General features: G+C 35.7%; 1 protein-coding gene across 8 annotated transcripts in view; it reads right to left on the bottom strand.

Moving 5' to 3' along the window:
• The window catches only part of SYT1 (synaptotagmin 1), a 587,652-nt gene that overhangs the window by 321,656 nt on the left and 243,724 nt on the right, over window positions 1-22,272 (bottom strand). The gene's annotated exons all lie outside the window — the stretch shown is intronic.

Raw genomic sequence — 22,272 nt, 5'->3', positions numbered from 1 at the left:
TTTACTTGCATTTGTCTGATGATTAGTGACGTTTAGCATTTTTTCATGTACTTGGCCATTTGTATGTCTTCTCTCTTCTCTCTTTTTTTTTTTTTTTTTTAGACAGAATCTTGCTCTGTCGCTCAGACTGGAGTGCAGTGGTGTGATCTTGGCTCACTGCAACCTCTATTTCCCAGGTTCAAATGATTCTCCTGCCTCAGCCTTCTGAGTAGCTGGGACTATAGGCACGTGCCACCACAGCAGGCTAATTTTTGTATGTTTAGTATAGACGGGGTTTCACTATGTTGGTCAGGCTTGCCTCGAATTTCTGACCTCATGATCCACCCACCTTGGCCTCCCAAAGTGCTGGGATTACAGCTGTGAGCCACCATGCTCGGCCTGTATGTCTTCTTTTAAGAAATGTTTATTAAGTCCTTTGCATACTTTTTAATGGGATTATTCATTTTTTTGCTGTTTAGTTGTAACAAAATCTTTAATAACAATTTCTATTAGGAAGAAAACTCACTCTGGTTAACCACACTCCAAAGTATTGCAGCATTTAACCATAGAAACTCAAAAGAAACAAAATGTGATCCTCAACTCAAAAGGAATAAAAAACTTCAACTAAATTATCGTAGCTCCATACATGTACAGCTAACTTCCTGTCTCCACTGTCTTGTCCTTACTCGAATTAACTACATTCTTTCATCATACTTATATTCTTATTACTGTTTCATATTTCTGATTTATAAAATAGACTGTTCAAAGTGATTTATTGTTTTTAACTTTCCATAGAAAAATAGTCAAAATAAATATATTATCAGTGTAGATTTGTTTTAGAGATTGAATTTTATGGCATTTGCATTTTTCATGTCAGTGAATATATAAATTGACTCATTGATGGTCTTCTAGGTGTTAGCACTTGGCTTATAACACATCTGATTATATATGCTGTTTTATTAGCTTAAAAATTAATTACATTGTATATGAAAATTAAAGTTTAATCAAGCATTTCGGAGACCAAAACTTTTCTCTGAAGAAACCCTAGGATTGATCAGAACAGAATTATGGAAGTCCCTGAAGTACATTATCTCTAAGGAGCTTCCCATATGTAATATTCTCTGATTTTTAAGTTATCACAACACACATGCACACACACACACACACACAACAAAACAAAACGCTTGTGGAAGGGATAAGGGATAGAGTTATGAAAAACACTGAAAAAAAGAATAACAACTTTTAAGAATTTAGAGTTAGACCTTATGGGGACACCACCCTCTCTCAAAAACTTTATAGATCAAGGGAAATACCTAATGTAGATGATGGTTGGTGGGTGCAGCAAACCACCATGGCATGTGTATAGCTATGTAACAAACCTGCACGTTCTGCACATGTATCCCAGAACTTAAAGTATAATAAAACAATGGGCAAAGAAAATGAAAAGAAAACACATGTGCACACATTTGCATTTTAGCAGAAGTTCCTTTATTAAAAACAAAAGAAATTGAGTAGCAGAAAGAAATGAAATAATTTGCTCTGAGTAACTCAAAATGGTTGTAATGCAGTGGGATTACAATTTATTTCCAAATCCCTGTTCAATGCCTTGTCTAACACTCAACTGGATTGAATATCACTATCATAATGTTTATTTGTTTTGCTTTTGCCCTCTAGATGTGTGTTAAGAACTATGAAGGGACTGAGGTTCTGACCTACTTGTAAGCTAACAAGTTAGTCTGCTATAAATTCATGGATGCTGGCAGAAGACATAAGACTCCTGGTTCAAAGACAAAGGACCAAATTATTTATGACATGACAAGCAGCATGAGCTTTATATTTGTACAAGTTCCCCTTTACACCCCAAGTCCCAAGTACCATGGGGGTAATTATGGCATGGCCCACGCAGATGATGTTCACATACTAGGTTTAAGTCAGAACTGAGAAATCCTAGTCTTAGAAAATCCAACTCTTATAAAAGATGCAAACAAATGAAGCTGATCTTTGCTCCAAATCTCTAGTTTCCAAAGCTCTTTGCCATACAAAATTTCTTGAAAATATTATCTAGAATCAAAGCAAACAATTCCTGTGCTCTCAAGATCTCAAGATGTATGGAAACAGACATTCCTGGAGAACTGTTTCTGGACAATACAATGGTGAGACTCAGAGAGTATAGAGATTGTGGACAATATAATGCATAGGATGGCAAATGATATTGAGGCAGTAGCTGTTATTCCTCGATTAACCGTGTGTTCCAGTTTCCTCATAGAAAAGCCTGGACAAAGCCTGCTATAGATCAATTAATACTTTTGAATTTGTTTTAACACCTCCTCTCTCAAAAATGTCTCATATGAATACATATATAATCACTTGGTTACAGCTCACTGTGAAAAAACACTTTATTCCTGAAAAAATATTCTTTTCAGAGGAGCATAAAAATTCTTCTTTGGTGGCTATAACTGTATACCCCAAATTCCTGCTGAAACTTAGCAAATTTTCCATGTTATTATGTATAATGAAAAAAGGTTTACTTGATTTTATAAAGGTTTCTGATAAAGATCTGCAAACTTTTAATCTAAAAATATTACTCAATTTTTTTGTATATGTGTAATTCCATCTGGCCATTTGCAGAGGTCTTTACCATTTGCAAAATAATACATCTCTGTAAATGTTTATAATATACCCATATTTGAATCATCTTTGTTATAACTTTACATTCCATGCAAGCACTATGACTTAAATGGAATTTTATACATTTATACTTAGATTTACTACATTAAAAGCCACTGCCTCTTCCCCAACCCTGATTTCTGGTTCTGGTTTGATGATAAAAGGTGTTGGTAAGTCTCTTGATTTAAAATGCAAAATTTAACTCAGAGATTCTTAAACATTTTGAACTCTTAGCACAGTTTCAAGTACTAAATCTTTGCTGACACTCATACTCAATGGGGTTAAAATACTCAAATATGGTGAACAAGGCAGCAAATTTTGCAACGTAATCCCTCCTAGAGTACATCAATATTTCTACAAAGCTTTAGAAAATTGCATCCATGGTCAATACACTACTCAATTGATCTTCTTTCAACAGTGACTCTTCCTTTCAGTAGAACTTTTATCAGCTTGACTGTGCTCTTTTACAGACCCATGAGGGAAAGTTTTATGGGCCTATTGAGCATTTGATCTTTCTTTGACTTAGCATGCATCTATGCCTTTTATCTTCTGCTCATAGCAAACTGTGTTCTGTTTTCCATTGCATCTCATAGCCTTTCTGCTGAACATATCATCTGATCAGCATCACCTTAATAGCATGTGTATTTAATATTAGCAAAAACAAATTTATACATTGCTAAAATAAAAGCTTAATAAAACAAAAATTGCAAAGGTCTTATGAGTCAGGCCACACCAACTATTGCAGTCCTTTGGTTAACCACGCATTTCTAAAAATTTTCACCAAAGTGCCCATAAAGCCAAAGGAGAGGGAAGGGATACCATCAGGAGGGTCTGGGGGACTGTAACCCAAGGCAATGCTCCTCTAACATAAAATGACACTGATCCTTTAAGGTTTTGTTGTATAAAATATAAATATATATTTTTTGTTTTGTCTTATATCTATACTTTTTGAAACACAAACACAAAATTCTAGTAAGGATGGCATATATAAATCATGTAGAAACCATAATGTGTTCCGGCAATTACCAGTAAGTCCAGCTTGGCTCAAAGACTAGGAAGTACTGACAGGAACAGAAGTTAGTAAGGTAAGTATCATAATAATGGATTTAAAAATTAATTTATTTTTTATTATACTTTAAGTTCTGGGATACATGTGCAGAAAGTGCAGGTTTGTTAAACAGGTATACACGTGCCATGGTGGTTTGTTGCACCCATCAACTCAATAATGGGTTTTTATGTTCTATAAAGAAATTTGGATTTTATCAAATTTTGCAGGGGCATGTTGATGATTTTAATAGGGTATCAACAAAATCAGAAGTTCTAGGAAAATGTGCCAGGTTTTCCTTGCACCTTGAGTGCACCATGCCTGAAAAGCATAGACTTTAAACATAAGTGTGTTCAGCTGTAACTCAAAAGAGGAAGGGAGTTCCAAGGTTTGTTCTTTCTATGGGTCTGTCTGTCTATCTATCTATCTATCTATCTATCTATCTATCTATCTATCTATCATCTATCTATTTGTCTATCTTTTTTTGTTTGTTTGTTTGAGACTGAATCTCATTCTGTCACCCCGTCTGGAGTGCTGTGGCTCACTGCAGCCTCAACCTCCTGGCTCGAACAGGTGCTCCCACCTCAGCCTCCTGAGTAGCTGGGACTACAAGTGTGAGCCAGTACACCTGACTAATTTTTTCATTTTTAAGAGACACGGTCTCCTTATGTTGCCCAGGCTGGTCTTGAACTACTGGGCTCAAGAGATCCTCCCTGTCTTCGCCTCCCAAAGTTCTGGGATTATAGGTGTGAGCCACTTTGCCCGGGCTATCTTTCTATCTATCTAATCTGTCTATCTAACTATCCATCTATGTACCCATATATGTTTTTATCTCTGTGTCCATCCACCCATCTACTTATCCACCCATCTATATTATGACTGTTTCTGTTTTTCTGCCTACCTAATTCATCCATCATGCATTTATTTACCTATCTACCCATCTATCTATTTATGATCTTTTTTATTATCAGCACAGACATTCCATATCCTAAACAGTTGAATTTAAACACCATTAAACAATATTAATCAACCTCTCCAACTTGATCCAACATTCATTCCTAAAGAAGGGCCCCTTCTATTGCTTGAAATAAAGGCAAAGTAACCATTGTTTTCTAGGACTCCTATGAGCTTTTTGTCCTCTGTGTGGCTGGTTAAAGACAGTTGGAAACAGAAACAGTCACACAAATGCAGAATTTTGGCAGCACGTGGAAACAACAGACATGTTGAACTGCTATGTGATAGTCATTTTCATGGTCACTCTTCTGCTCAGGCCTTAAAACAACGTTGTTCAGTGCTTACTCATATTCTCACATCAGTCCTCTGAGCTAGGTACTATCATTATTCCCATCTTACGACTGAGGAATCTGAGCTTTAGAAACATTAAGTAACTTTCCCACATTCAGATGGCTGTTACCACCTACACTGGCTTCAAAACTCTTGCTCTTAAATATGACTAAGCTCTAGAACCACAGTCTGTTTTGTGAGAACTGCCCATGTTTTTCACATCTTTTGCAAACAGTGCTATGTTAAGTCAAAGTCAGATTAAGTGTGGGCCAGTCAGGCATTTGCCAGAAAGCCAATGTGTGAGGGGCACTAAAATTTATTTTTGGAATGTTAGAAGATGGAGAAAATTGCATCTACTAGAGTTTGTTTATGCCTCTGGGAGGAACACTCTGATGAGCAACCTGCTTGAAGAGAGTGAAGCTCTAAAAAAAGTTATGCTTAAGTAACAAATGCCACTTGTCTGCTTTCAGTGGAAGATCAGTCCAGATAATTCCTGAGTTTTCATTTTGTGGAATAAAATATGAAACTTTGGGGCCACATTTTAACAGTGTGAGACAATAGATTAAATGCTGAGAGATGCTGCCAGAGACTCCCAAGTGTCTCTTCCTGGTGGGCTATGGTCCTACATAGGAGTTTCTCACAAATGCCAATGACATAAAATTGGAAACAAGTATGATGTGCTAATTCTTAAGTTGAAAGCCAGAGTTTTACTGAATTCAGTATAGACACCATAGGGTTGACAAATAAGCACAGAATTCATGTTACTGGTAAACTCTTACCCTAATTACAATCTTGAGTCCAAGATATGGTAAGAGACTCCCTACTCTCTAGTACCCCTTAAACCTGCTCACTTACTAATCCAGGACATCCAGGACACTGTCTTATTCTGGGTCTGAAAATAATTCCCACTAACACCATTTCAAGGTGTCCAAATAGACACCTTAAATGAGGTTATTTGACACTGCATATATAAATCCTCCAAAGTGGCTATTTCACTGGAGTTATCTAAGGGACAATTCTAGCATATTATTAAACACTTTTGGCTGGGCATAGTGACTCATGCCTATAATCTCAGCACTTTGGGAGGCCTAGGGGGGTGGATCATGAGGTCGGGAGATCAAGACCATCCTGGCCAACATGGTGAAATCCCATCTCCACTAAAAGTACAAAAATTAGCTAGGTGTGGTGGCACGTGCCTGCAGTCCCAGCTACTCTGGAGACTGAGGCAGGAGAATTGCTTGAACCCGGGAGGCGAAGGTTGCAGTGAACCAAGATCACGCCACTGCACTCCAGGCTGGTGACAGAATGAGACTCCATTTTAAAACAAAAACAAAAACAAAAACAAAACAAAACAAAACAAAAACCACTTTTATTAATGGCCATATGTATGGATTACACACTCAAGGTATCAGCTATGTATTTTAAATGTGCTGATATTAATTTTTATCAGTCTTTGATTTCTAATCAATTAGGACTTTGCTCTTCCAGAAGACAATAGTCTTTAATATTCACTTTTCAGTAATCATTGCGTTATCATTGAAATAATTATTACTGAAGTTTTCTACCATGACATACAGTAGTGAAGCAAAGAAAATCCATGGTCTCATGGAGCTTACTTTCTAACGGACTGAGAATGACACTAAATAAACAGATAGATGTTACACTGCAAGAAGTGCTCTGAAGAATATAAAGAAAAAATCAAATAAGGAAGGTAGTGATTGATGAACCGGGGAACTTAATTCCTGTAGAGGTTAGGAAAGTCTTCTTTGATAAAGAGGCCTTTGTGCAAAGACATGAAAACACTTGGGGGCTACCTTTTCCAGGAAGGGTGAATATCATTTATTCAGGAATGTGATATGCATATTAGCAAGCTGCATATTGATATTAGAGCAATCAAAGGAATAATATAGTTTTTATATTTTAAATTTTGTGTAACTATGCTGAGAACTCTGAGCACTTCTCTTTTCCTTTCTTTCTTTTTTTTTTAGACAGAGGCTTGTTCTGTTGCCCAGGCTGGGGTGCAGTGGTACAATCACAGCTCAATGCAGTCTCTACCTCCCAGGCTCAAGCGATCCTCCCACCTCAACCGTCTCCCATGTGGCTGGGATTACAGGCATGAACCACTACACACAGCTAATTTTTTTTTTTTTTTTTTTTGTAGAGACAGGGGAGTTGCACTATGTTTCCCACGCTGGTCTTGAACTCGAGTTAAAGTTATCCTCCTGCCTTGGCCTCTTAAATTGCTGGATTATAGGCGCGAGCTACTGTGCCTAGCCTCTGAACATTTTCCTTTCTTTACAATATTTGCCAAAGAAGAATAAAGTTCCGAAGTATCAAGAAGAAAACAGAAAAATAAAAATAATTTGGTATGCTATTTTGCATTTGCACAGTTTTTAATGGGTTCTATCCATTCTTTTGAGGATTCTGTGATTTAACCTTCTGTTAAATTCTGCTGAGCCCTAAGACACCAAGCAAAGAATGGATGGATTATTCATCATAAGAAATAAAAAGACGCAAGGATGCATGTGCTATTCTGTAGTCCTACCAAACCAAACCAAACAAACCCCACAAGGGTAGAGAATGGAAAAAAAAAATTGCCATTCCAATTTTTTCCCCATCTCTCAATTTCCCTCCTTTCTTTCCTGGCTTTCCTCCAGTCCTTTTTCCCCTTAGTTTTATTTGAAACAAATGAAGCTCTTCAATTATACTCAAATTACTCCATACTTAACTTTTACAACCTTTATGGACTGGACATCTGACTAATAATGTTAAAAAAAGAGTAGAGATGTAATTGTCTAATTACCAAACATGAAATGACTTCATATATTGTTGTATATGTACAATACATACAATTACCACATGGAGGGGTTTTATTTTCTACTCATGTCCTACCATTTTTCTCCCAAAGAATCGAAGAATGTATCATGTGATGTTGATGATGATGATGATAATGGCAATGATGATGATGGTGATAATGGCGATGGTAATGATGACGATGATGGTGAGAGTAATATCCTGTTATTTATTGGGCACTCTTTCCTCCAGGTTATCCGTATATTATCTATATTCTACCTCACGACAACCCAAAGAAGAGTCATAAGTCGTAATCTCAGAAGATTATGAGTTTGGTATCATAATCCCTTTTCAGATAGGATAATATGTGATATTCTGATTCTGAGAGGTTTGATATTGTCTCCAAGATCACACAGCAAGAAAGTTGCAAAGGGTATATTCAAACACTAGGCATCTATGTTCTTCCAATTACATCGTGCTGGTCCTGGAGAATTTTTTTCCTATGGCAGGCCACATAATTTTGAAAGACAACATACTTCTGGCTATGTTTAGGGCAGAATCAAAATATGTGAGTTAGAGGATAGCTTTTAGAGGATGAATGTTGATGAGCTATTTGCAAGAGGTTTCTCTTTTTGATAATTTTAATGTGGCTTATTTCAGGAAAACCTCATGGGGTTGTGACAAACATTGAATATTTAGATGCAGGTTTTTGTCACAGTGCCTGGCACATACTATGTGCTTGATAAATGTTAGCCAAAAACACAACAAGATCAATAACAAAACAGAAGCAGGCTGGGAAATATATTTCTCCTATTGGCATTAAAGAGTCTTTAATTAGCTTCCTTTTCACTTAAGGGGAAACAGTAAAGCTCTTGAAAACTTTTTTTTTTCTTTTTTGCTAATTTACTGGTCAATGAAATAAAGAACTAATATTCGTTAATTTTTAAATAGCATTTCTGTTTATTCCATATTTATCAGGAATCACTAATTTGAGCTCATTCAGGTTTAACACCTTCAGAAAATGGAAAACAGAACCTTTAGACACCTGCTGACAATTAAGGAAATGTAAAATGCTTCAATTTTATTTTAGCCAGAGGAAAAAAGTATAATAAGGTTCTATGCACAACAGTACTGCATTTATGCAGTAAATGTGTTTCTCAATTGTAAGTAAACAAACTGCTTTCAATACAAGAATGCAGTGCTGTGGTTAACAGCATAGCCTTGAACAAGTTACTCAATCCCTATGAACCTCAGATTCCTCATCTTTAGAATGGAGATGATGTTATTACCTAGAGGACCAAATGAAATAAACATCAGGTGTTTATTTTTAACATAGTTACCTATTTTGTTTCCTTGATGACTTGCTTACCTGATTTCTGAGATGATAGCTAAACACACACACACACACACACACACACACACACACACACACACACTGCATTTTTAGAGATTTTTAGAAATAACAGAGTGTTACTGAGTACTGGCCCATTGATAGGAATTGTAATGCAGAGGCAGCCAACTGAAAGCATATTTTTAGATAGATGGGCACTTAAGGCAGGTCCTGTCTAAAATCCACTAGCTTCTGTTTTGCTTAGTGTTAGAGCCTACTAGAAACTTGCGGATAAAATGGTAAATTAGTTTGAAGCTTTTAAAAGATATTTTATTCTTTCCATCATAACTGAATTAAACATACAAGTTTCTGTGGGTGACTGTAGAAATTGTCTCCATAGAAAAGGTAAAATTCCCTCTTGTAAAACTAGGCTCTCTTCTCATTATAATTCTTCATTTTCAGTGAATCTGTTTTTAAAAACGATGGATGTTAATGATCACTTTACTTAGGAGGTGTCATCATTTATATAAAAAATAGAGCAAGTTGGATGAACAGTTAGAATTATAACTTGGAGGCTTAGGCAATATGGGGAAAATAAAAGCCATCTTTCTCCAAATAACTGAGATTTTATTATTTACTAAGAAATTGATGGAAACAAAGCCTTACCTTAAATAGCATAATGCTCAAATATCTCTCGCTCAAACTTACTAGACTCAATTTATGGGCAGTAAAATGAATGGAACTTACTTATGACCAGAAAAATGTGCCTTACTCATCACATTTGGAATCTGAATTAGGTATATTCCAGTTTAGTAATAGCTCAATTTATTGGAAATTTTTAATAACTAGCTAAATGTTCATGTACATTTAAAATATGTATATCTTTATTGACTTATTTCAAAGGAATTTCATATTTTTCTACAGTCTTTTATTTCTAATTATATGAGTGATGATGAGTTTGAAGAAATGAGAGTGTACTCAAGATGTGCTAACGATTTATAATTTGAAGACTCTTATAAATCTTGCCAGGAAATATGATAAACATAAGACATCTACTTCAAAAAAGTGCTGAAAGCAATGACAAGAGCAGAATATTTTCATTAATCTGTGTGGTTAAATTCAGCTTTTCTTAGTTCCCCTTTACCATGGAAGCAGAGCTTTTCACTTCTTTGTGTATATCAGGCTATATTGTATTAGGAACTTAATAAACACTAGTCGACTTGAATTACATCTTCTATGTTGTATATTATTCAATACATTGACAGGTTCTTGATATTTAAACAAATACAAGGCTTGAGTTCTCTATACAAGATCTACCATTAGGACATTAAAGACAATACTTGGGCTCCAGAATTTTATTTTTTGAAAGCATTTAATAAGAACATTTCCTTTCTATTAGCACCTCTGGTGGCTCAGTACACAAGTGCAGCAGACTCACTGCTTGTTAGCTGTCTCTGGCTGACCTTATATCCACACTAAGAAATGGGCATGCGAGCAGGTTGTGGGGTGAGGGAGTGATTGTGGTTAGCAAGTCCTGAGTGGGGATAGAACAAAAGCGTAAAATTGAATACTTTATTACAGACGCTTTGCTTCTGGAAACAGTGAGAGGCTAGCAATGTTGAATAGCAGTCTGCCTTTCTTTGGAGATCTATTTCATGTCACTGAATGCTTTCCCTACATTTTATTTAAGATTATTCATAAGATGTTAGAGGAAACCCAACAGACAAAGAAAACTTTCACCCTCGATTAGCATATGAGGCTATCTACTCCTGCAGAACAAAACATATTCAGATGCCAAGTCCAGCAATGCCTGGGAAAGAGGTGGCTTGAAATTAGTCTCTTGGGAGTAAGACTCAATCCCTATATTCGGGGCGGTAAGCAGCGTGTAAGTGGGCAATGGGATGCTCGTGATTGGGAAATGGGTTTGCCAGAGGAGAAGGAAGACAGGAGGCAGGGGTTAGGAGTAATCTGAAGGAAGACAAACAGATTCCTAACCTGGATATATATATTCAGGTTACATATATGTATGTGATTAGTGGTAGATGTATGAACATATGCATATATGTGTGTATATATGTATGTACAAATATGTGTATATATATGAACTTCCTTCAAGGTCAGGCACCTTGGGTTTCTAGGCTAACACTGGCTGTGCCATCATTAAAGTCACTGAACTGCTACATGCATTGGATTTTCAGCTATAAAGCAGGGAATTTGGATTGGATGATGTCAACAGTGCTTTGCAGCTGTAAGAATGAAACATTTAGGAAGATCTTCTTAGAATTTAATCACATGAAACATCATATAACTTTTTGATAAGCATACATTTTTCATGTAGATTTCTTTGTTTGATCCTTATAGTTCACTCAGCTGCTCTACATGGGGGAACAACCGTGTTTTAGAGGATACTGTGCATAAGTTACATCATCCAAGTCCAGTTTTACTGAAAATGTGTTAGTTTTGGTAACTTATATACTACAAGTGTGAAACATTGACTGCTAAATAGAAATTCAAGAAAGATAAAAATCCTTGAAGCTGCTCTAAGCAGCTCTCCCCCTCAAATTTTGCATTTTTATGTATTTTTTAAAAATTTTAACTTTCATTTTAGATACAGTAGGTACAGGTGCAGATTTGCTACATGGGAATATTACACCTAGGTAGCGAACCTAGTGCCCCATAGGTAGTTTTTCAACCCATGCCCCCCTTTCTCTCTCCCCTTTCTAGTAGTCCACAGTGTCTATTGTTCCCATGTTTATGCCAATTTGTATTTTTAAAACTAATATATGAATTAATTGCTCTGTCCTCTTGAATTGATTGGGTTCTCATCACCACATATGAACATTCTGACTTGGGTAAATATTTTTATTTCCTAAGCACAGGCGCATTTCTTTGTGTGGTCCTATTGCCCATAAGCAGCAGAATGGATAGGGAGCCAGGGAGCCGAAGTCCTTGCTTCTGGGAGGCCTTCGCATGCAAATGTTAAGCTTGATTGGCTCCTTCAGTCTCTTGGATCCTGTTGTTCCACAGCAGGTTTTTAGGAGGCAGCTGGGACCTTCACTACATCTGGCTATACTGGGGATTAAGAAAAGAGGAAGGGAGATGATATTTTTCCCATCTGTGCCTTGGAGAATGCCTAATTAGCTTCCGTACTTACTCAAGGGGAGAATAAAGCTATTTAAGTAATTTAGCTTAGAAAAAAAAAAAAGTATGAATTAATTCAGGAAGGAATCTTCCAAAATGATTTGAAATGTTCTTTGTTTCAGTGAGTCCTGGGTTTCTTGAGTTCATTTGCAAGAATATCTTTCTGCTCACTAAGTTCTAACACTAATGATGTCAAGTCAACTCTCTAGACATTTAGTTAACAACTTCCAAAATATAAGATCCTTACAAATTTTTGTAAAACTGGGTCAGAAAACGATTTCTGGTGATAGTGACATTTACTGAATCTTAAAGGGTGAGGAGGAGTCAGATAGAAAAAGTGAAAGGGTAGATAAGAAGGATCGAAGGATCTTCTCAGCTGAAGAAAAGTTATGACTAAAGAAAAATCACCTTATGTTAGAAAACATACAAGGAGTTGTGTGTCTGGAGAAAACAGTCAGGGGTCAAAAACTGAAGAGCGGTGAAGTTTTGTAGAAGAAAGCATGAACCAGATCAAGGAGGACCTTGTTAGGAAGCTTGGCCTGTTTTCTCCAGGAAATGGAGAACCATTAAAGGTTTTTAAAAAGCAAAATGGCATATGTGCATTGTTTACCATTGACTTCTCCAGCAGTAGTATGGAGGACAAAGTTCAGGAGGTTAAGACTGAAGGCAGGAGGACCTGTTAAAAGTTCAGGCAGGAGATGATGATAGACACAATAAGAAGTTAGTGACAGTGGAGAGGACAGACACAGATTCTCTAGTTGCTTTTGTACATTATTGAGGAGGTAAAATTTGTAGGAATATATTGGGGTAATGGAGAAGAAGAAAATGATCAGCCCTTTCCTACTTTGGCTGGATGGTACCAGTAACCACTGAAGAATACAAGAAACATAGAGAACAGGGAATTCAAAAGTGGGTATGTGAAGGATGAAATGTCTAGGGACAATCTAGAGATGTTTAGTAGGCAGTTAGATATCTGGATCTGAGGTTGAGAAGAAAGGTAACAGTGGAAAATAATGGATTTGAGAGTAATCAGAGTATATAAGTAGTAATTGAAACCAAGTAAAGAGATGAGATTACCCAGGTAAATTATGTATCATAGAAAATTAGAGTGCTCAGGATGGGTAGCCTGTGGAACACAGCATTTAAGGAGCTATCAGGGCACATTTGGTAAATTTCTTAACACCTCTAAAACTGAGATAATGATTACTTCATTTTGGCTTTGTGGAAAGTAGAGGAGCTAACGCATGTACAATGTTTGACTAGATCAACATTGACATTCACTAAATGCTCCTTTTATTTCCTTTCTAATTTCTATACTAGTGCTCTTTGCTTTATTAAATGGTGGAGATGGTAAACTTGATTACTATCATTTTAAACAACAAGAGCAGAAAAAGACAGTCTACCATTAGTTTTTACACCAAGACTAGCACATGAAAATTGTATACAGACTTGAACGAAATGACTTGTCTATCCAAATTACATGAAAAATTTGTCCTTAATGTTACACTTGAAAAATGTTTAACCTTATGATTATGCACAACCCAAACTTTGAAAAACATAGCCCAGTAGAGACTGCTGATTTCTTGAAACATCAGCTTTTATATTAAAATCATAGTTTTAGTGGAGTTCAATACATAACCAATAATTTATAACCACACATGTTAAATGCCAAAATGACTCATTCTAATATGCTATTCACAAGTACAAGGTAATGGGGTAAGTGTAGTTCAAGAAAAAAGGGTCTGGTCGAACAACAGGCTAGATCAGCTCTAAAAACATCAAATGATTTGATGGAATCAGCAAACAGAGAAAATAAGAGACAAGAGCAGCGAGCTCAAAAGGACCAGGGGGTTCCTTTCTCGGCTCTGTGCTGTAGATTTGCTAATCCACGTGTCTAGCTCAGTACAAATTTATTTGGTAAACATAGCTATTTAAAATCGATGATAGCCATTTGTGGAAAATTTCTGAACATTCAGGTTCTAACCCTGCAACTCTGCAAATTATGAGTTTTAAGGTGTTACCCTAAGAGTTATATAATTTCATACAAAAGTATTTATGACACTGCATTTATGATACAATGTTTATGATATCTGGCTACCAGCAACAATGCCATAAATATGACCTAGCTCTTACATGTGTTAATGATTGGTTTGAAAATCTTCTCTATGCAACCTATTTATTTTATATATATATTATTTTATATATATGTAGATACATATATCTACATATATAGAATATACATATATACATATTACATATGTGTAGAATATATACATATATGTAGAATATACATATATACATATATATTCTATATATACATACACACACCCTGTCCTGTGGTAGAGGCAGGTGAGCTGTCTGTAGCTCTGCACCCCATGGGCAGAAGCTGGGGTCTATCAGGCCTGAAGCTGTGGCTGCCACTAACAGGAGATTGATCACACCCACGCTCACACGTGGAAGCTTTTTCCTTGATTTGAGTTTACTCTTGAAGAGTGATGGTGTGGAACTGCAGTCAGCAGTCATCCACTGTGGAGTTGGTTGCTCCTTCTGAAATTGAAATAAATTGGCTGAGGGAATGTACAGAACAGCAGTTGGTGAATTTAACACGGAGCATTGTGGGCCCACACGGATAATGACTTCATTATATTAAAGCAGAGAAATGCAAAGTGAAAACCTGCTTAAAAATACTGTATTTCTCAATACATATTGAGGCACCAAACATGTAAACAGACCTTTTACATTTTGATTGTAGTAAAACTGAGTGAAGAAGGAATTAAATTAGCCTATAAATGATTTTATTGGGACCGCCATCTCTCACTAATCTGTCTTCGTATATTGCTGGTAGATTAATCTCTCCAGTAACAGGACTTTCAAGAAGGAACGCCTACACTCAAGAATTTAACTATAGTTCAGAACAGAAAGGCATTAAAATTTTGTACCAAGTCTTCCTCATTAATTTTATTACCCAACAATCTCTACATCAATGCTTCTCTATTTGCAGAGCTGCTCATGGATGTCAGAGAAGCCCAGATAGAATCCTGCTTGCCATCTTCACTGGAGGGGGAAAGGAGCAACTTGCCTACTCAGACCGTCAGAGGTGAAACTCAGGATTTTGGTGTAGGCTTTGAGATATGCAGCTGAATAGAAAATTCTCCTTGACCTCCCAGAGCTCACAATTTAGTAGAAAGTGATAGAATACAGCAAATAATTATCCTATAATAAAGTAAGTATAGCATACTATGAGAATTCAATATAGGTAAGGGCTAAATGGATGTCTGCTTAGGGAAGAATATGGGAAAGACTGCTTTTGTAAATGGCAGAGGGCAAACCTGGTAAAAGTGAATAAAGATTCATTCTGGACTTTGAAATCTTAAGTCTGAATCCTTAGTTCACCCACGTTGGGCATGTTATGTTAATACTCTATGCTCTGGGTTCCTCAATTATGAAGTAAGATACAAACAAGAGAGTGTTTTGCTTGATTAGAGATTTTGTGTGGATCCTAAGTCAACACCTCACCGACAATGTGCAGGAAATACTTTGCCTTCTTAATTTTCACCTACCTTTTCCTACATTGAATATTGTGTACATCTCTGCCAGTGTAAAACCCCAAGCACTTCTCCTACTGAACACTAATACCAATCCTAAATATCTTTGTTAGGCTTTTTGAGCCACCATCCTCTAGCACTCCCAATAGACATAGTAGTACTAAGAACAACAAGAATATTAGCCATAGTAACTACAAACATGGGCTGAGGACCAGTTTTCTTGACCACCTATTATTCATTTTCCATTAATTATCTCAACTAATCCTACTCTAACCTATGAGGCAACCATCATGATTTCCATTTTAATGACAAGGCACCTGAAATTGAGAGAAGATAAGACAAATGATGTTTCCAAGGTCATCCAGCTAGTTAGTGACAGAACCAGGTGTCAAACAAAGATCTAAGTTCAAAGGTTGTATGCTATCTTGTTCACATCATTAGAATCTACTGTTTGCCCATTATAGCTTTCAGGGTGTGGGGAAGTGAGATATTTTATGAGAACTTACTACATATTTGATTGACAGGCTAATGTCTGAAAAATCCTGTAGAAATAATCAAAGCAACCCTAAACTGTGGAAGGCCATGCCCTGGAATGGAGCCTGGATGGCATGCTGAGCAATAAAGGAACAGTTGACTGTGTTAAAATTTTACAAAGGATATCTGGCATTGCCCTGATTCCCAACAAAAATTAGTAATTATAATTTTAAAATTTACTTAATATTCTACAATATCAGTGGCAAAAGCTATGCTTACTTTGTGGTTTCTGTGGGAAGAACAAGATGTTTTTGGGCACAGGCAAGGCTACCCTCCTGCTCTTAAAACACTACTTTTGATATTTCATTTAATGCGGCTAAACATTTGTCTAGGTAGTGCTGTCTTTTAGATGAAAATAAAAATATTGAGGCAAATAAGTGAAAAGTTTTTCGTAAGTTCATAAGGGTAAAATTAGTTATTTATGTATTGCTCAGAGGCCATTCACTTGTGTTGAGGTGGTAGATGTGAATTTTGAAATTTAGCTGCATATGAACATGAGGAAATATTTAAGAAATGTATCATAAAGGAAAAATATTTATCACTATATAAGTGTGCTTGAACCCTCTAGCTAACAAGACTAATTGTTGAATCTTCTCTTTAGATAGTTTCCTGGAATTGCAACTCAGTCCTACCCAGAGGTAATAAAAATGGACTAGACATGTTTTTGAAACTTCTTTCTGAGTTATAATTTTATGATATTCTAATACATTTCAATATGACTATGGGGAGTATGTAGTTCTACACAAGCTTTTTACTGCTACTGTGAATTTACAGTAATTGGAGATAATTTACTATTTTATGAGGCATAACAGAATAATTGCAGCATTTTCAACTTTAAAGAGAAAAGAGTGGGAGAGGTCTGGTCAGGATGATAAATGAGCACATTTTCCTGTGAATGTTTCTTTTTAAAAATGTAGATTAATTGCATATACTAACATATTCCAGTTTTTCATTTTTTAAAACATTTTAATCTTCATTTTACTGGAATGTTGCCAGTTTGGTATTTTTGAGATTACGTGAAAAATGCTGAAATTTTCAATTGTAGAAACTCTTTAATTTTGCTTATATATGGCTTACACATTGATTTCAATATCTGGTAGGTCTTCTCCTCAAAGATAAATTAATATTTTGACAAGAAGTAAACACATCAATATAGGCCTGGCCAGAAGTATTCTAACATATTTTGTATTTTGGGAATATACTTCAAAGAGCTGTGTTCCATCCCAATAAAGAAGTGTTCTGGTCTGAAGATAAGGTTGCAATCAAGACCCAGAGTCTGCGTGAAAGAATTTCTCCAAGGTTGGATAAAACCCCAGAGAAAAAAGCACTATAGGAGGAGTTGTGATGTAGGTGGGTCACCCTTTGCAACTCTGGACTTAAGACATGGGAGTTAGGGGTAGGAGGAATTGAGCATCAGCCCCCTTACCTCTCAGTACCTGTAGCTACCTGATTAAACAGCCAAAGGTCAAGCTTGTAAGAGGTGTGATGCCACCTCACTCTGCCTCAAGATTACCCTACATGTACCAGGGTTTGCTTAATGTGTCTAAGCTTTCCTGACAAGGGAAATACAACAGTAAAAAAATATTTTCCCTTTGGCTCTGTACTGCATGGACAGAATGAATTACTGCACTTATTTTTCCCCATAAATCTGCTCTCCCACACAAAGACCTTGTTTGAAACTCTTCCTTCCTTCTTACTTACTCACCCTTCAGATTTTGGTTTGTTCACAGAACTACATTTATCCACCAAGGCAGTTCCCACAACACAAGGTATTTTCCGTAGCAAAGATATATCAGGCTCTTTCCTTGTCTTTTTCTTCTACTACCCTGCTTGTTTCGTGAAGGTGAGGACCACGAGGTCTGCTGATGAGTTCATTTCAAACATATGTCATGCTTCCTGTTGTGGAGTCAGAACACAGAAAGCCCTGATTGAATGAATGGATGGAGGCAGCAGAGATGGGGAGATAAGATAATCAGAGATAATTTTCTATTTTTAAGGCAGAATTAGATAGGACTATGAAAATTCTGTAAACACCTATGTTAAATTTGAACACCTATTGGGTTGAGGTGTTGGGTGAAGTTACAGGACACTGTAGTAGTTTTTTGGGGGGCTGGGATTAGTGGTGAGCAGATCTTTTATTAAAACTTCACATTTCTCTGGTATGTAATGCTGCCTTCCTTGTTCTCTGGCAATATTTCCTAAAGTCAGCATGGAATCTGAATATATGTACGAGGAAGATAAATCAATTACATGGTCAAATAAGTTTGGAAAGCACTGGGTTAAAGAAAGTTAAATAGGTTTTATTTTTAGGTAGCACATGTTAGACTTTAATATGCTACTATGCAGTATGTACCTCCAAAAGAAAAAGATATACAAATTTCCAAAATTCAATTGACAATAGAATTTTTTCTTTTGTAGATCATTTCACAGAGTTTTTTTGGTCAACGAATACAATGCAGTTTCAAAGTCGTATCTCTCTAGTGTAAAAGAGTTATCATTAAAAAACTGCTTATTCAGTGCCAGTAAGTGCCAGATTCCATAGTCAGCATCAAGGCAAATATTTTTCTATTTTATTTGCTAAAAACATCAAGTTAAATTAATGAAATTGACCTTCTATGTTGTTTAGAGATGCCAGTTGTCGTGGTCATTATTAGCACATTATACTCAGTAATGACACCATTAAAATGGAAACCATACATAAAATATTTTGGTTAACATATCACAAACACAAATATCCTAAAAATGGCTGCTTTTGAAAAGAGCAATAAAAATAACTTGACTTTTATGTCGAATACATTTTGGAATTGATAGATATCTGGGCTTGTTCATTCAGTTGCAGTGACCCTAGGCAAGTTCATTATCTCTTTATACACTTCTGTTGGTGTTTGTGGATGAGTCTAAAGAAACTTTATTTGTCTAATTTATATACCTTTCCTTTGTCTGCACTCTGTCAGTTTAGGTGTCACCTGTAATAACTATGAAAAATTGCCATATGCCTTATATTCTTCTTTTTAAATCTGAAATAGAAGTTCTCTACAAGTACCAAAGGGAATGCAGTTCTAAGAAATAACAAATCTAATTTAACCATACTAAGTTGCAATCTCTCACCCAAATAAGCATTTTGTTTAGTATAAAAACTCATCATCAGGGACTCTCTTAAAATCATTTTATCTATTTGAGGGAATAAACTAAAAGCATGTATTTATTTTAGATCACCTAAATATTTTCTGTGATACAATGGTGTAATTAAGTGATGCTACTTTATCATTCTTATCTTTGAAAATTTGACTAGTGTCCCTGCTTTTAGCTTCTTACAGCATCCTGTATTCACTGGTAGGTCAATCTTTATAAACCCACCTCCAATAATGTCATTCCCCTGCTCAAAACTCTCGATGGCTCCACATTGCTTATCAAATTATGAATGAATTCCTTAGTCTGGCATTTAAGGTCCTAATATTTCACTTTTATATTCTAAGAAATAGAACTTTTTTTTTTTTTTTATCACTCTTACTAAACTGGCTCTCTCCAAAACACGCCCCACACATCTCCACATTGTGGCTTTTACTTAATGTCTCATTATTACCTCAGAACGACTACCTTTATACTTGTCTTTTAAAAGTAAACCAGCTCTTCAAGTTTTGTCTCAGATTCTACCATATCCATGAGTCTGTTAGTATCTCTTTCGAGTCCACAATCCCCTCTTTTAAATTCCTCACGTGCTAGCATATTGTATCAAGGCTGGCACATATTTTAGTTAGCTAATAAAATTTGTCCAAATAACTGTTGACTCTCTTATACCATCTCTTTCTTGCTTTGAATGGCAGTTCTTTGTGCTTTTTTTTCCTGATCCTAACTAAACTTTAAGTTACCTCAAGGGCAAAGATTGTATCTATTATTTACCACCACTGTGCTCTGCAATAAACAGTAAACTTGAAATGAAAAGTTAAAAAAATTCTGTGGAATGTAACGACTTCAGTGTAGTAAAATTTTTTAGAACATGAAATTAGGTACATGAGAGGTAGGCCTTATAATTTACCAGAAGACCAATTTCTTGTCTGAGCTGTGAGAGAAACAACACTGTGCACAGAACTGAAAGGCTTGAGTTTGGGTCTCAGTGCTTTTTTTTTGCAGGATTTGTGAATCTAGACAAGTTTCTTAGCTTCTCTGTGTCTCAGGTTTCTTATTTAAATACTCACCATAGGGGCTTACCATGAAAATTAAATGAGATAAGAAAATGCATTGCAAACTTTGAGATACTTTGAAATAGATCATATTTGTCTATTCCACAAATACTTCTTGAGTGTTGAGTCTGTGGCAAGCATTATGACAGTTTTAAAAATTGTTATAACTTATTATAATTTATTACGATTATTACAGCTTATTATTACGCTAAGATGGATAAAAAACTCATTGTCCTTGCTTGAAAGGTTCTGATAGTTTAGAAGAGATCAACTTGCAGAACTTAGCCCTGAAGTGAGGGAGAGGTAGAAAGGGTGTTCCAGGAAGAGAAAGAGTATTTGAAAGGCTACGTAAGGCATGAGAAAAACTGGTGGGAAATTCTAGAGTTGGGAGGTGGTGTGTACATAGTATTAAAATGCTCCTTTTTAATTCTAATATATTCCGCTAGGGATTTTCCCTTCTTTATTCCACTGCCCCCAGCCTCAGCTTTATTACGAATACTGTCTAGATCACACTGACACATACGGATTCTCTTTTCACTGTAGCTGATTTTTTTTTTTACAGTTTTAAGTGAGGGCAATTTATATTTAGAACATTCTTCATTTTTCACTGCTATACTTTATATAGTTAAGATTTTGAAAAATAAATGTTACCCACAGTGTAGAGGAGGAGTAAGGAACACTGCTTGTTGAGTTCGACCAGTGCCTGCACAATCCAACTTCATCACTTTTTTTGTAGCATGTCCTTGGGCAAATCACTTAATTGTTTGAGTATAAAATAGCAAGGGTACTTAATTATAAAATTATTGTGAATATTAAAAGAAGTAATGCATATCATAACTGCATGTTGTACTTGGTAAGAGTTCAACAAATGTTAACCTTTATTATTAATTTCCTAAGAACCAATCACAGGTCCATCTTTCCATGCATTTCGATTTATGCTTTATTTTCAAGTCTATGTGTGTTTAATTCACGTTATACCTCAATTAACTGATAAATTTTTTAAAAATGTATTGGTTCAATCAGATTGCTATATGAAGAATCAAAGTTTGTAAATTAAAAATCTGTCTCATTAACCAATGATCTAGGTAAGATACAAATTTCTCATATCAATAATTAGCTTTAGAATGAAAGTGAAAACATGCTGTTTGTAAATCTAACAAAATGTAAAATGTTTTCTAGATTTTCATGTGTTTCTTATAACGTAAATGATCAGATTCTCTAACCACTAATAAAAAATAAGATCAAAACCCCATAAAGTCCTTATTTTAGAAGGAAAAAAGGATTTCTTATGTCCTATTCATAAATTGCTATGGAACTGAAAAAGCTGCCTCTTTTTTTCAAATTATTTTTTATTTTTTCCTGTGCAATATCACAGAGAAAACTTAAGAGAAAATACTGGAGGTCAGCTCACTTTTTTTTTTTTTTTTCCAATCAATAAAGATTGTCCTACATCTCTAGCTATTCCTTGTGCAGTACTCTATGCTTATGGCAGGGTCTTCCTTCAATCTTCTGTTCAGAGAGGATTTAAAGTAAGGTTTACTCTTCTTGTGAAATGGAGTAGAAGTCAATAGGAGACAATATGGAAAACAACTGAAATTAGGATGAAATGTGATGTTATAAATGAGTTGTAATTCAACCAAAATTTATTTAAGGTGCTAAAAAATACTTGTTTGCAAAATGTATTTTGCAATCATATGAGACTACATTTTTAAACATATGAGACTAATTTATTTTCTCTCATCTCTCATCTGGCATTCTTTGGCAGTAGCAATA

This window comes from Papio anubis, chromosome 9 (genome assembly GCF_008728515.1).
Source record: "Papio anubis isolate 15944 chromosome 9, Panubis1.0, whole genome shotgun sequence".
NCBI classification, from domain to species: domain Eukaryota; kingdom Metazoa; phylum Chordata; class Mammalia; order Primates; family Cercopithecidae; genus Papio; species Papio anubis.
The sequence above is the reverse complement of the archived record's forward strand: the minus strand, read 5'-3'. Positions and strand labels throughout refer to the sequence as shown.